Below are 14,179 nucleotides of genomic sequence, written 5' to 3' on the forward strand. Positions count from 1 at the left end.
GCTAGTCTTGTTCATCAGGCAAATGTCTTGCCTACATTTAAGTGGCAATTTAAGAAAACTTATACTAGGAACAGTTTTTTCTTAATTTTATGTGCTAGAGTTTAGATTTATCTTTTTAAATTAGATTTGTCAGTGTTCTCAAAAGCTATTAAAGTGATAAGAATAAAATAATAAGATAACAATAAATTCTCATTCTGTTTGTGGAATTATCTTCCTAGGACTTAATAGGATAAGACTTGGCCTGATTTGAGTTTGAAGATGACTTTCCTGAGTGTCTTGAAATTGAATTCCTATATGAATGGTCCCTTGAATTCATGCCTTCAGATTTGGAAAGTGATTCATTACTATCATAAAGAAACAATTTGAATTACATGGCATAGTTTTGGTCAATTCTAGACCCTTTGAAGTGTTTTTAAGACTTTGACACAGCCAATCCAGTTGAAAGGAACAGTATCTTCTTCCAGAATGGTCACTTTGAGCTTGTTAGAATGGTTTCTATCTATGGTTCTCAGGAAAAATGCTCACATGTTCTTTAGCATAAGCATCGACTTTATTAACCTTTAATAAGATCTTCTGGGTGTGGCAAAAAAATATTATCTTGCTTGTAGCCAAGGTGAGAGCCAGAGATAGATTTCTGGTTTGAATTTGCCTCTTCAGCTTTCTACATTGTCTTGCTACGAGCACTTCACTCTCCGTTAGCATTTGAAAGACATGTTATTGATGTTTGCGCTGTATGGTGTTCTAACCAATTTTTAAAATAATCTTAGTATTAAAACATTTTGCAACAGAGCTGCAATGAAAATTAATAACTTCTTGCTTGGTAATTATCAGATTAAAAAGTTGAGTTAATTTTGGCCACTAAATCATTGTTCCCACTTTCTTCTCATCCATAAAATAAAGGGGTCTGAGGTCCTTATTCACCTTAAAACATCAGAGCTATTGATATTTGGGAGCAAAATCCTGTGCATGCAAATGCACACACACAGAGATGTTCCTTTTAAATGATTAGTGTGTCTCACCTCATTTTTCTTCATATTTTAGCCTCTGTTTTTTGACAAGAAAATATTTTAACTGTGACCTCTTAATAACCCTAAGGCTTTGTATCTATGACGTGCTATTGATACACACACATATACACCTTTCTCTTATAAATTCTGAGATTGCCCAAAGATTTCTAAACACAATGTTTGACCAAAAATATATTTCAAAACTTTCTAAAGGAAATCTAAACACCTACAAAGTGCCCAGACACTGTGATATTTTTCTACATTATTTAGTTCCTGAATAAAAAGTGAAAATTTTTCTATGATAAGATTTCTATCAAAACCTTCCATAATCTAGGTGAAAAAATAAGACTAGTTTTGGTAAGTTGAATTGACTTAGATTGTTTTATTCATAAAAAGAAAGGGCTGTACTTGAGTATTAGACAGAGAAGACCAGAATCAACCCCTGCCTGTAGAACTCACAGCCTTATGTGAGGTAGACAGAATATATAGATCCATTCGAGCAAATCATGAGGTGAAGGCTTAAAGACTTACATATGTGGAATATGTAGGAAAGTGAGAATATCTTTTTTGTAGGCTTAAACTTAAATGGACAGATAAAGCTTCTTAGAGAAGGCAACAGGTTGGATGAGTCTCAAAAGAGTTACAAAGCAAGAGAGTCTTAGGATGTTAATAACAACTCAGGATCAGAGGGGAACTAAGGATAACTCCAAAGCACAGACATGTGACCTGGGTATTTCTCTAAGAAAAGACTTCTTTCTGTTCTTGTTTTGTTATTTGGGAACTACTTCATTTAAGTAGAAGTGACCTCAAAAGAGGCTCATGCCCAAATTCTTGCTGAGAATTCATCCAGATGACTTGAACATGCTGTGTTGAAAATTTTCCCCCACCTTGAATAGACATTTATTTTTCATGTACTTCTGACCCACAAGGTTCCCAATCCAAGGTCACCAAATTCATATTTATGTAGCAGCCTCAAAACAGGACTTTATATTTATAGGACTGTTGATCTCTGGCAATTAGATTATGATCACTCAATCAGCAGTTTTTTTCCTAATTTACTACAATGTGTGCTAGATCTTATGAATATGTGGCCTACCTAAAAGAGCTTATCTTGCTGAGAAAATAAATTAAAATCAAACAGTGAGCAGGCCACACAGATACTTTATTTCAATGAAAAGCAAAATTTAGATTCATTTGGCCATAGTGTGATTAAGTTTATTTTTTTTCTTAAGAGCTCTAACACAACAGATCTAATGTCTGGTTTCTGCATATGCAAGAAAAATATATATCCACAGTAAACATTTTCATAATACTGCTTTGACCTAAAACAGAGATTAGACTAACAAGATCAACTCATGCATTTTAAAGCTGTAATGCTGTGCCAATGATTTGAGTGTGCATTTGTCTGTGTTATTGAAGTTAAGTGCTGTGCTGCCCTAACAGAATTTGAGTTGATGCTGATTCTCATTCTGACCCTCCTGGGTCCATGTTCCTGATAATTGTACACAGCACTGATGCCAGAGAAACTTAGGTTCCAGGAATGCATTTGTGGTTAATCTGTTGTTCAGGTTTAGTCAGACAACCAAGCATTTTAAAGCAAGACTACAAGAAAAAGAGGCTGAGGGAGAAGGATCTAGCAAAGTATTTACCATTTGCTCTCCACTAACGGAGCCTTTTTACCTGACACTTCTTTTCAGCCAGAAAAATTGAGGGGCATTGTAATATGTATGCATAACTGCCTGTTTGCTGTTAAAGGGATTAGCAAATAACCTGCATAAAGAATTACTGGGATTTGGGAACCACTGGACAACTGATAAAAGTGTCTGGGGTGTTGATTACTAGGAGAGGAGTGAATTCTCTTAATATCTGCCTATTATAGAATAAACTTGCACTTCTATTTCTCAGCATATTGCTGATGTAAATGAAAGAGGTAAGACACATGTGTTTGCTGTGTTTCTGTGAACTAGACTAAAATCACTGAGATAAATGGTGATGGTGTTTAAAGGGATAATCACCTTCAATCACCAGAAAGCAGCTATTTGTTTTTTTGTTTTTTTTTTTTAATTTATTTATTCATACAGGACTGGTTACACACCAGAGGTGCAGGGGTGGTGAGAGGATTCACGAGACAAGAGTGGGGAGCGGAATAAGCAGATCAGGAAGTACATTGCTACGGGGAGCAGTGGGCAAGCCAGGAAAGGTCTGCTGCATCATATGGGTCAACTCCCTGGATGGGAATCAAACTCATGCTGAAGCAGTTATGGCTAGCTTCATTCATAGTGCTGTACTTGAACTCACTGCATCATCAGGGAGGGCCCGCAGCTATTGTTTCTTGACCGGGTGTCAAATCTCTGCTTTAGTCCTTGAAGATGAGATTTACTATGTCCATTTGAAAGTTATATATAAAAATGGGAGATTTTGAGGTTCTTAAATTATCTTAGAGATTCTAGTCATGCTTTCTTCAAATATAAATAAGTATATTTTTAAAATACATCAGTATGTAAGTGTAGTTTTAAAAAAAAAGTTGAAAATAGGAATTTTCTTTGAATCTCGTAAAGCATTTCTATCTTCGGCAGCATTTATAATGACTTATTTCTTAGAAAGGGAGCATAAAATTCAGCCCAATAAGCTGAAGAGTATTACAGCCTGATAACTCATAAGCCAAAGTTCCATACTCAGCTAGAAGTATGAGATAGGAAAGTTAAGCCCTTTCCTCATTAGTCTTTTTGGAAATTACTCTTGCCAGTTTTGTGCTTAGGGTGCAAGCTGAGACACTCTCAACCCTGAAACCTAGTTTAGGAAATGCACCTTCTGTGTCTTGGGTGTCCTCACATGATTCCACCTGCTTTCATCAGCTTCTGCATAGAAATAGCAGAACTCAGTGTTCTCGGTGGAGTGAGGACACATACATTTCTGTTTTGAATGTTCTCTATTCCCAGTCATCACATCAGTAACAGAAAATTCACACACCACACAATATTCATGGACCTCAAGGTGAAAAAAGCAGTGACATGTGTCACTATTAAGAAGTATAACTGTGCTGCATTTATGAACAGCTTTTGATTTGTGATATTGTGAAACATTTTGAAGTGTGCCATTTACAACCTTTAATAGTCAACAAGCCATTTTAGGTCAGCAGGTGAAATCATTCTGAAGAGTTAATGTTAATGCACTGCTGTTAGCCCACAATGGGCCTAGTATTACAAGATAGTAATAAGCTAGTAAACAAAAACCTTTTTAAGCTATTCATTCAGAGTACTCTTGGATGTTTTTTCTAAGCAAAGCTGTTTTAATAAGCAGATTTTAAGATTCTTTAAATCATTTCCCTTTAAAAGGATTTAAAATAAAAGAACATTGGAAAATGCAACTTATTCCTTCAGTTGTAAATTACTGCCCTCCCCCCCCCAAAAAAAAAGTCATCTCTCATGATGTTAAAGTCTAAAATATTGAATTTAAAAGCTTTCCCCTGGGATTTCCTGAAAATGTCAAGAATTTGTTGTTTTTGCCTCCCTAATATATACTTCATAAGGAATCATAGTATCCTTAGTCCTTTCATTTGGGTCTCATAATATCCTTCCAGGTGAACTCAGCCTCAAGAATTATGTCCTTACTCAAGGACATTATGAAGGTAACAGACTCTACACTGTCATCAAAGTCTTTGTTTTCCCTAGTAGTATCTGACAGGCAAGCAGAATAAGCAAAGTTGTTTTCATACTTACATGTAGGTAGAACTCTTAAAAATCAGTGATAAATCACCAGCATTAAAATCCATGTGTGCTTATTACCTTCAGAGTGTTTAGTCTCAACAAGACATTATTGTCAGAGCTGAAGCAATTTGGGGACAGAGCCATAGAGAATTTATTTCAACAGTAAGCTTTCAGTGACCCACCCAGTCTCTGCCCAGTTTATATTTCTCTTTCCCAAGTAAATATTTTCATTAGAAAAGAGTTTCTCCCCATTTTCCTTTCCCTAAGTAAAAATGCCCAAATTTCCATCAGGAAATTATAAAGGCCCTCAGCCACCACCTTCATCTGTCTCAGAAGCAGTTCTGGTGTATACTTTCTAACTCCTGCACAATTTTCTCTCCAGTACCAAAAGCCTAAGGGGACATATGTGAGCAGGATATCTTCTTTTGGATTGTTTCATGGTGTAAGCTAATTTATGACAAAGATACCACTTTCCAGTGGAGCACAGAAATGATCTTCAATAAATGGTGTTTGGGCTAACTGGATAACCACATGTAAAAAAATTAATAAGATTACTAACAGCACACACCAAAATGGAGTAAAGATTTGGGTCTAAATAACGAAATCATAAAATACATAGAAGAAAATGTAGGCTATGCACTCCTTGCCATCTTATATGTGTATTTGAGGACTCAACTGCAATAAGGAGAAATAAAAACAAACAGATAAACAGAATTATATGAAACTAAAAAGCTTCTGCGCAGAGAAAGAAACCTGAATAAATACAAAGACGTTCTACTAAGTGGGAGAAGATATTTGCATCATATATCTTGCAAGGGGTTAATATAAAATATATAGAACCCATAAAACTCAATAAAAGAATGATTTTAAAAATGGGTAGAGGATCTGAATAAACACTTAAAGGTGATGTGGAGGTCAATAACCACATAAAAAGATTATCTGTTATCCCTTATTACTAGGGAAATGCAGATCAAAATATCAGTAAGCTATTACCTCACACTTGAGAGAAAGGCTATTATCCAAGGGACACGAAACAAGTTTGGTAGGGATGTAGATATTCTTACACAGTGTTGATGGAGATGTAAGTTGTTGCAGTCATTATAGAAAATGGTGTGGAGACTCCCCAAAAAATTTAATAAAAGGAATTCTCTGTAATTCAATTATCCCTGTCAGGGTATTTATTGCCAAATACAAAGAGATACATAAACCCCCATGTTTATTAGAGCATCATTTATAATAGCCAAGAAATTCCAATGGAGTAAGAAATTTATGATATAAATTAGGTATGCATATGTGTATGGTTTTATTTTGGGGCTTTCAATTCTGTTCCATTGACCTGTGCATCTGTTTTTATTCCACTGCTAAGTTGTTTTAATTACTGTCACCTTGTAGTATAAGGTCAGGGAGTGTGATAGCTCCATTCTCCCACCCTCTTAGGAGTGATCTTGCTATTTGAGGTCTTTCGTAGTTCAAATATACTGCACATTTTTTGTTGTTATTTTATTTCTGTGAAGAATATCTTTGGTATGTTTATAGGTAAGGTGTTAGATCTGTTTATTGCTTTAGGTAATATAACCATTTTAGCAATGTTAATTCTTCTGGTCCATGATCACTGAATATACATTTTCACCTGTTTCTTTTTCCTCAACAGAACCTTATAATTTTCAGTGTCTGCTCTTTCACTTCTTTGATTAAATTTATTCAACACACATATCTCTTTGATACAGTTATAAAGAAAAACTTGCACAGACACAAGCAGGTGGTAAAAGCTGCCCATGAGAGGGACAATTTTGTTAAAAGAGAGTCCTGCATAGTCATAGGCAGACAGCCTTGGGAGAAGAACTGCCTCTGCTGCTTTGTGTAGGGCTAGGTCAGTGAAGAGAGGCATCGGCATGGCCACAGGTGGGCAGGAGGGCTACTGCCCTGCAAAGGGAGAACTTGGTGATGAAGAGCTCCTGCATAGGCTCAGGTGGGCAGAAGGGCTGCTGCTTTGTGTCCTTTTTTAATCTACTTATTCTTGCTAGGATCACTAACACTATAATAGTAGTGAGAGTGGATGTTATTCCTGATCATGGCAGAAAAACTTTCAGTTTTTGGCCATTGTGTCTACTGTGGTTTTGTCATAGATGGTCTAGTTTTTATGTTCAGATTGGCACTTGATCCTCCCGTTTGTGGAAAGTTTTTTTAACAAAAAGTTGAATCTTGTCAAATTTTTTTTTCTGCATCTGAGGGGAAGATCACATGATTTTTTACCCTTTTATATGTCATGTTTATTGGTTTGCTTATGTTGAACCATCCTTGCATTCCTGGAATAAATCCCATTTTATCAGGGTTTACGATTCTTGTATTTTTAAATTTAGTTTGCTAGTGCTTTGTTGAAGATTTTTACACTTATATTCATAATACTGGTCTGTGGTTTTCTTTTGTGTGTGATTTTGTTTTTAGAACCAGGGTAAATCACTGGCTTCATACATATGGAAGTTTTCTCTCCTTTTCATTTTATGGAAGAATTTGAGAAAAATGTGCAGTCTTGGAAAGTTTGCAGCTCAAGAACCCACTGCAGTGAAGCCATGCAGTCCTGTGCTTTTGGTTTTTGGGAGTTGTGATTACTGATTCCATTTCCTCATTCATGATGGGTCTCAGTCTTCCTAATTCAGTCTTGCCCTGTTACATATATTTTTAAGATTTCTATATTTCTGTTTGTGGCAATATAGTTGTTCATAATACTCTTGTATGAGTTTTTCTTTGACATCTGTTGTGACCTCTTTTGTTTATGATTTTGTAATTGTAGTTTGTCCTTTATTCTCTGGCAAAGGTCTGTCTGTTTTCTTAATCTCAAAGAATTTTCTTAGTTTTTTTTTAAATGTTTTGTTAACTTATGCTCAATTTTTTTTTTTAAAGATTTATTTATTTGTGCATACAGAACTGGGGTACAGGCCAGAGGCTCAGGGGTGGTGAGAGGCTTCACCAGAGACAGAGTGGGGAACAGAACAGGCAAATCAACGAAGTACACTGCTGAGGGGAACAGCGGGAGGGTCAGGAGAGGTCTGCCACACCATGTGGTCACCTCCGGGGCAGGTGAAAATCGAACTTATGTGGAAGCGGCTTTAGATTCTCAGTGCTGTGCTTTAACCCGCTGCGCCACCAGGGAGGGCCCTATGCTCAAATTTTTATTGTTCCCTTCAATCCACTGACCTTGGCTTTGCTTTTTCTTCTTTTTCTAGTTCATCTAGGTATGAGCTTAGATTTTTTGTTGTTGATTCTTCTTGCGTGCTGAGGTATAAGCTCCCTTCTTACTACTGCATCTTATAAGTTCTGATAAGTCTTACTTTCGTTCCTCTCCAGGTATTTTATTTAACTTTTTGAACCTAATTAAAACTAATTGAACAATATTCAGTAACATGTTGTTTATTCTCTTCAAACTTGTAGTTTTACCCTGTTCTTCTTTTGATTGATTTCTAATCAATGTTATTTTTTTTTCACCTGAATCATTTGTACTTTACTAGAAATCAGTAATTCATTCCTTCATTTAGTCTATTCCGCTTTCATAGCTTTTCCTAGCTATCAACTTCATTAACCTGTTATATTTTTATTTAAACTTTGTTTCTAACTTCTGTTCATTAATTTTATTTCTAATCTCATTAATTTATTTTTCTGACTTTTGTATCTCCTTGATCTTCTTTCTGTGTTCTATTGCTTAGAAATGCCTTCCTGAATTTTCTATCCGTACTTATCATTGAAATTTTGAATTTTCTATCTGATACACAAAGATGATCTTCCATGTCTTTGTGGTTGGATTCTGGAGAATGATTCTCTCTTTGATGTTGTATTTCCCTGAATTCTCAAGTTGCTCTATGTCATAATTTTTTCTGTCTACTTATTTTGCTTTTTAAAATTTACTTGTTTGTGTTTGTTTTATCTGGATTAATAATTTAGAAAGTTGAACTACTTTTAATTTTCCAGCAGGTGGCACTGTGGCTTTATTCAGTTTTATTTTATTTATCTGTTTATTTTTTGGTGTCTGCTACCCTAATGTAATTCTAAGGCCTGTATGTACAGTTGCCAAATCAGCAGAGGAGGGAAGTAGGGTACTTGGGTGGGGTGCATTGAGTAGCCCAGTGATTATTGCAAAAGTTTTGGAGGGACGATGGAGCATTGTTGTAAGTTGGTTGTTATTTTAGCACTGCCAATATCCTCCTCTCTTGGGTCTCAGATCTCTGAGATTCAGCAGTCTTGTCAGTGTGTTCATGTAGTGAACACTATTCTCAGGTGGGGGAGGGAAAGTGTAGTCTACAGAATTTTCACTGCTATCCTTGTTAACTGGGTTCCCATCTTTGGGGAGCACCCTAGCTCCTCCTCTGTGCTTCACCTAAATCAAAGCTGTGTGCTTCCACATAACTTCCATTCTCCCTTCCCAGAGTCCCCATCAGAGTTGGCAGCCCTGCCATCTCTGTTTGTGTCCAGACTAAAGTCTCCACACATTTTGTACCCGCCTTCCACACATTAAACCATGAACTCTTCTGCATACCTCTGGTGCAGTATACATTGGATTCTGAAATGTAAAGGGGTGCTTAAGTTTTACTGTGAACTGTTGGACACTCTGGATGTGTTTGTTCTTCTTGTTAATTGTTAGCTGCTATATTTAGGAGTGAAGTTAGGAGCCTCCTCTATTCTCTGTCTTGTTATCTCCTTTTGACACTTAAAACAAGCCATAAAGTAGATACTGTCCCTGTTATGCAGTTGGGAGGAACTTCATCTTAGCAGGGTGAGTAAATTGGCAGTGAGTCAGAGATCCAAGTTCAGTTTTCCTGGGTCCAGCGCCCTTCACCCCACTTTTTCCCACCAGTAGTGTGAGGGTGCAAGAGTAGAGATATGTGATGAACAGTAGTCTTTGATAGACAGGATGGACCAAAGGAGTGACCAAGGGAAAAGAGACTCCACAATGTGTCCTCAGCAATCAGCAATTGAAGGGTAAGATCTAAAGAGAGTTTTTGCATCTCCTGATGACTGTGTAAGCATTTCAGCTGCTCAAGTTCTTTAGTCCCTGGTTCTCACTCACTTCCGTCCCATTCCGGGCATCTGCTCCCTAAACCACCACCCGCCCACCTCCAGCTTAGAATACTGTACCCTGGTACAGTCCAAAGCAAGCTTCCAAAATGACAGGACTCCTTTGTCAGCCTCTGCCTGTGACTCATGCCCCAGCCCTGATAGTGCATGAACATGTGTGGGTCCAAGCATTGATCCTGGGTGCTCTAACTACATGGGTGTGGGAAAAGGTTCCAGAAACCTGAGTAGACACTGACACCCTCTTCATGCTCTATGCTCAAATCCTTGATTGCATTTAAGACATGGAGTCTTCAAGCATTTTGTCTTGGCACATTTAGCATTTTTTATCACTAAAACTTGTGGCTGTCTTATTAATGCATTTTAAAATTAAGTTGGTGTCTTTTTTATAATAAAATTTTAGGAGAGAGAAAAAACTTTAGTTGGTCTTTGTCAAATATTTGACTGGTATTTTTATTCTCTATCTGCGTAGTTGTAGCCACAGGGTATTAACCTGCAGAACCTCCTAGACGGCCGCCTTGAAACTAGCCATAAATCACTAGCCATAAATCACTGGCTTTCTCTTCTTCCTCTTGGATGGATGGGAAAGAAGAAAATTACAGAATCCAGATGTCTTTTAATATTGGCTAGGGTGCATTTTGTTTGGGTTGACCTCTAGTTGAAACACAGTTTGGGCCCTCCCCTGTGGCACAACAGATTAGGACACAGCACTGCAAGCTAGCCACATCTGCTTCAATGCGAGTTCAATCCCCAGCCCAGGAGGTGACCCACATGGCACAGCAAACCTCTCCTGTCTCACCTGCTGCTCCCCTCAGCAGTATACTTCATCAGTCTGCCTGTTCCTCTCTTGTCTACTAGTGAAGCCTCTCACTGCCCTGCACCTCTGGCCTGTTCCCCAGTTCTGTATGCAAAAATAAATAAATCTTTGAAAAATATATACAATTTAGTATACAGAAAGCAAGTTAGGATCAACAGACATTTATGTGAAGTCTGTTCTTTGTAGAGAGTAGGAACTTAGCATGAGGTATCAAATTGAACCCCACCAAAATCATAGGGGAGCTTATCTTACCCCCCTTTACTGAGGACTCCCAGAGCAAGAGAGTAAACAGCCGCACTAACTGAGTGCCTCATCCCAAGTTGTCACTGCGCCTGGTCTCTTACCACACAGGTTTTACCTGGCAATGACATAGATGGTCTCTTAGAAGGGACAGTGGAATTTCTTTTTTAAATCCTGTCTTCTCAAAGATATAAAATGATAAAAACAATACATATTGAGTGATTGTCACATCAGGGCTTTGTTCTAAGCACTTTTATTAACACATTTCACCTCACAGCAACTACATGAGGTAGGCCTGTCATTATCCTTATAGGAAAGAGAAAACCTAAGACACAAAAAGGCTTTAAAAATGCTATTGTTCCTAATATAGTTCTCTCAGTGATCTCAAAATAGTGTTTACTGAAAGCAACTGAAGTCCCTAGATCTTGGTAAGTGGTAGCATCAAAGAAATACACAGCTAGCATTGAAACCTTGCACATCCTAGGAATTTCAGAATCTGGATCTCATCCATGTACTTATAACTGCAAGACACAACTTAGAGTACAACCACAACAGAATTTGTTTACGAGGGGATGAGTGAGATAAGAAAACTGGAAGAAAGGAAAGTAACTGAGGCCAGAAACAGCAGCTGTTCTACCCTCGATAGTGCCCACTGTGTCCAGTGTTCCCAACCAGAAGATACTAGTGTAAGATGGAGATGTCCTTTCCACTATTACCATATGCAGATCATATTTTCAGAAACCTAAAGTTGGGACATAAGGTTTTCATGAAGGGTTTTATTCTCTGATTTATAAACAATGTAAAGGTCAACTAGACTCTATTATGCGTATAATAAATTCATTTGTGCCTACATCACACCCATCTTCCTCCCACTTCCAATGGTTTATTAATTATGTGACACAGCAATTAGCTATCATGTAGTTTTGTTCTCACCATACACATTTTGAAAGTGAGATAAAAAGGAACTCTCTTTGTTCCCCAGAATTTTCTCCCATGCTTTAATGGGGAGAGGGAGATCAACAAAGCAGTGGTGGCTGAGTTCATTACATCATCAACCAGACTGTGGCTTTTTATTCCCAGAGTAGATGGTGGGCTAAAGGACCAGACAAGCACATGCTTGTTCTACAAAAGACTACAAAGAGAAAATACTATCCCTTTCCCTTCTGTTCCTAGCTCTCTCCTGCTGGGAGTACCTGACTGCCAGTTCCCGCCATTTTCTCCAAGACAAATTCCAGCTGCACAAAGTCCTTTTTCATTCTTTGTTCATGGCAAAATGAATGAACTTTAACATGAAATTCTCCTCCTTTAGAATCTTTGAAGTTTCCTCTAGCTTTTTTCCAGAAGTAACTGCAGCTTATCTATCTCTCTAAATAACACCATCCCCTAAAAAAAAAACAAAAAAATGCACTAATGATAAAAATTTGAAGATTTGCAGTTGCTATCAAATTTTTCCATAGTGGTTTTTATAAATTGGAATGCAATTTTAAATGATTGATAAAATGTTGTGGTATACAAGAGCCAAACAAAAGATAACTAGCTAATCCAGAAATAGCAGATTCTGGTGTATCTGAAAATTTTGATACACTATTCAATTTAGATTACACTACAAAATAAAGAGTATAGCATTTGCTTCAGTACAAGTATTTGTGACTGAGAACACTACTGCCTACATATAGATTTAAATCTGGGAACAAATACATGCTGAACTTATTTTCAAAAGAAATACTCTCACTAGCAAAGCAGAGCTGTTGCCAGAAGTCCTCCAAACTCCTTTAAAAGTCAGGCTTCACTGCAAATTTGTAATGAAAATCTAACATTATCATTTCTTAAACCATGACTTCCTTAGTAAAATTAAGGGCAATTACTCTAGCTAGAGATGCTAGCCCAGGTGAGGCTGAGTTAATAAATAGCTGTTTGCCTCTAGCATTAGCAGGGGGATCTTCATTAAGGCGGTAATGTGTCAGGAATGCTAAATTGGTTGTCATGGTGCTTGTAGATTTTCAGCTTGTGGACTCTGGCTTTCCCTGAAATTAAAAAACATCCAGCCCTCAGGAAAAGGTGCTTCCTTACTCACCAGAATAGACGAATATTAAATTGGTGAATAAGGACTTAGCATCTCAGTCGTAGAGGCTGATGAAGTTTGGATATTTTAAAATAAGTATCAATTCTGACAGGTTTTGTTAAAAAAAAAAAACCTATCCATTCATATCCATTCATTCATCCTGAGAGAGTGTTCTTCAGAATACCCTGCGCACACACAGAAGCAGCTAACATACTTGGGTTTGGTTTTATTCATTTTATTCATCTCTAAACACACTGAGCCTAACTCAGCAGATGTTCAAGAAATATTTGGCAAATAAATGCATAAATTCTGCTTATCCCGTAGGCCAAATTGGCCTTATAGTCAGAAATTTGTAATTGTGATTCTGTCACTGACCGACTTCCTCAGTACCCAAATTCAGCGTATCATCTTCAGGCTGTGATAAAGACCTGGAAACTGGGACAACAAACAAAACACAAAATGTGTGTTTGCATTATTAACTCTTGTATTGGTTCCACAGTGTCCCTAGGCCAACAAGGTTCAAATCCTTATCTACTTAAAATCCTGGATAATTTAAGGGAGTTATATTATTTCCAAAATTTTACAGATAAGTATAAAAAGAAAAATATAGTTGTGTTATAACACTAACTATAATCCATATCATTGTAAAAATACTCATTTCTCAAGACCATGGGGGAAGGTACCTGAAATGCAGGTTTATTTTTTATTTTATTTTTTTTAAAGATTTATTTATTTATTCATATGAAACTGTGGTACAGGCCAGAGATGTGGAGGGTGAGAGGATTCACCAGAGACAGAGAGGGGAGCAGAACAGGCAGATCGACGACGAAGAACACTGCTGAGAGGAGCAGCAGGCAGTCAGGAAAGGTCTGCCGCACCATGTGGTCACCTCCGGGGCAGGCGGGGATCGAACTCATTCTGAAGTGGCTTTAGCTTCTTAGTGCTGTGCTTTGACCTGCTGCACCACTAGGGAGGGCCCAGCAGAGGTTTATTTTTTATTGTCATGCCTTCTTACATCACATGGAAGGAAATATTAGCAGAGAAGTGCAAAAGTAATCCTGGTTCAAATCCAAAAGCTGCCATTCTCAACTGTCAAGATCACCTGTGCTGGTTTTCTGCTATTTTGATGAAGTTCGATGATTCTGAACACAGTATTTGATTTTTATTGTACATATTTCTCAAAGTATAATCTTAAATGTTTTGGTATCATTTTAAGAATGAGATTTGAAACCTCTTGGAAAGATAAGTAAAGGGAAAATTAAAATAATTTTCTAGGAAATAC

The 14,179-nt window shown here is 37.3% G+C and overlaps 1 protein-coding gene across 2 annotated transcripts in view; it reads left to right on the plus strand.

The window, feature by feature from the left end:
• The window catches only part of FNDC3B (fibronectin type III domain containing 3B), a 332,590-nt gene that overhangs the window by 300,743 nt on the left and 17,668 nt on the right, over positions 1 to 14,179 (plus strand). The gene's annotated exons all lie outside the window — the stretch shown is intronic.

Source organism: Condylura cristata, unplaced genomic scaffold (assembly GCF_000260355.1).
Source record: "Condylura cristata isolate star-nosed mole 26May11 unplaced genomic scaffold, ConCri1.0 scaffold00003, whole genome shotgun sequence".
Taxonomy (NCBI): Eukaryota; Metazoa; Chordata; class Mammalia; order Eulipotyphla; family Talpidae; genus Condylura; species Condylura cristata.